This window comes from Tarenaya hassleriana, unplaced genomic scaffold (genome assembly GCF_000463585.1).
Source record: "Tarenaya hassleriana unplaced genomic scaffold, ASM46358v1 Cleome10, whole genome shotgun sequence".
NCBI classification, from domain to species: domain Eukaryota; kingdom Viridiplantae; phylum Streptophyta; class Magnoliopsida; order Brassicales; family Cleomaceae; genus Tarenaya; species Tarenaya hassleriana.
In genome coordinates, this window is record NW_010960188.1 from 2,608,924 (window position 1) to 2,611,587 (window position 2,664).

Here is a 2,664-nt window from a genome sequence, read left to right on the forward strand (position 1 = left end):
ATTTTCCCATATTGGCAAACGACGTAGCTAATAAACCATTCTCATGTGATGATGATGAAATGGGAAACTCAACAAAAAAAAAAACAGGTTGATCGTTACAAAACAGGCTGCTACAACCACCTGTGCTCCGGTTTTGTCCCAACCAACCAAGGGATCGGGTGCTACCTTTGACCGAGTTTCAACCTACGATGGCGAACAATTTATGGTCACACTACTTATAATGAAGGTAAAAAGAAAGAAATCTTGACTCTTTGGCCAAAATCACGTTTAAAAAAACTTCATATATAACTATATAGAGAAGTAATGGTTTTGCAAGATCCCCAGAGTGGAGATTGGTGGCTCATAGTGAATGATGTGAGTGTCGGGTATTGGCCGAAATCAATCTTGTCGCATCTAAAGGGCTCTGCATCGGGCGTCAAATGGGGAGGCGAGATCTTGAACTTTAAAGTAGGCGGCCGACACATGAACACCGACATGGGAAGCGGCCACTTCGCGGAGGAAGGGTTCAAGAAGTCGTGCAACATGGACCACATTTCTATAGTCGACGAGCATCATGTCAAGAGGGATGCCGAGATCGATCAAGCCATCCAGGATGATGCGAAATGTTACAATTTAGCTCATGGGAGTAATGATCCTAACTGGAGAACTTACATCTACTTCGGCGGACCTGGTCAAAACCCTGGTTGTCCGTGAATGAGTGTGCGCCCATTTTCTGAAAGAAGTTGATGGAATAAATGTTTGCTTTAATAAGAGTAAGGGAAAACAAGCTTATACCATAATTCTTTATAAAAAAAGTATAATTTTATAAATTGAAATGGTCCGGTCCAATTGAAGGAATAAATGTTCCGGTATTTATAAAAAAATAAATATACCTTTTTAAGATTTTTTTTAAAAATCGATTCGTTTCGATTCGATTCGGTTCTAGAAAATTCGATTTTCTAAAAAACTAACGTTCGAGAATTTTAGACGATTCGATTAAAAAAAATACCGCATTTTTCGGTTTGGTATGGCTCGATTCAACAGAACCGAACCGAAAATCCCAACCCTACCTCCTAGTGCCCATTTTGGTCAGGTCAATATCATTTTGCGATAAAATGTAGTGGAGTGATAAGGATCGGACTTCGAAGAAACTAAACATAAAAAATATAGCCAAAACCTCTATTTTTGTCTCGTGGACAATAATATAAAACTATTTATTTGTTCATACTACTTTAAAATAGGCTTCTTGATTCGTGTACTCATATCAGCCGATAGAATAGGATGTCAAAACGAGCCGAGTTTGCGAACCAGTTCGAGGTTGGCTCCTTATTTATCGAGCCGAGCCAAAACTATTGAAAACCCAAATAAAAAATGGGCTGACTGAACCACCTCGCCATGAGCCGAGCCCAAACAAGCTAGCTCGGTCAGTTCGCGAGCTGATTTGGGAGCTGGAGTAAAAAAAAACAAAAATTCCTTACTTTGAAGTTTGAAAGTGTTGATATTGTTTGTTATGATATTTTGATTTGAAAATAATTTTTTTATACATGGATTAGGATCTCAAGATGGTTTTTCGTACATGGATTATGATCTAATTGTACATGGATGGATTAGGATCTGAAAATAGTTTTTTGTATATGGATGGATTGTGATTTGATTTATTTGAAGCTGATTTTTTGTATATGGATTGTGATTGTGAATATAAGTATGATTTGAATGTATTGATATATTCTTTTTATGTTGATCTATGTAATAACCTGAATCCAATTTGGAATATTTAATTAATTTCGGAGGAGAACAATTATATAAACGGGTACTAAACCTTAAGAAATGGATCACAAAGTGTTGGAAAAAGGCCCGGAAATCCACTCCGAGTGAACGAGATGAGAAAAGACGAGAAAATGACAAGAAGAAGGAAAAATATGTCTAGAACGATCGGTCTAGCATGTAGACCAATCGGTCTGAACCATAGCGAGACTGATCGGAGAAAAAAAAAGAGGTCAGGACCGACCGGTGCAGACTCTGGACCGATCAGTCCAGGCGAAGGAAAATATTAGGCGACCTTGCTTTATTGGCGCGACAAAAACACGATAAAAAGGGGCCTAGCGGCTGCCTAAGCCTTCCAACCTGTAAAGGGAGACACCAACTCGCCTCCCTACCCCCTTATCTGCCCCAGATGTTGGGTTTCCTGGGATCTCTAGAGCGAATCCTATTCCTAAGAGATCGATTCTAGGGTTTGCGCAGCGGATATAAAACAAAAATTTAATAAACCCTAGAACCATGCTTCTATGAATCGTAGAAACGTTAGAACGCTTACCTCAATCGATCCGGGACCTGTATCAATAGAAGAACACGTCTGATCACGAAAGGCAGGAAGAATGCCTTGCCCTCTACACGTATCCACACCTCGGGATGGATTCCAACGATTGGAACTTGTCTACTAGGACTCGAATCAGCTATTCGGTTTTGTGCTTTGAGAAAACGAGACTTGGAATTCCTTGAACTCTTTGGATCTCACCAAAAGCTCTTAGAATCCTGCCAAAAGTCGGCCCTCAAGTCTCTTATCTCATTAGGGTTTTTAATCTCCTTCTTATAAGTTGATTTAACCCTAATTCGGTTTAATTTCGGAAAAACTGAAGCCCGGAACGGACGGTCCAGAAATACACGCGGACCGTCCGTTCCCGAAAG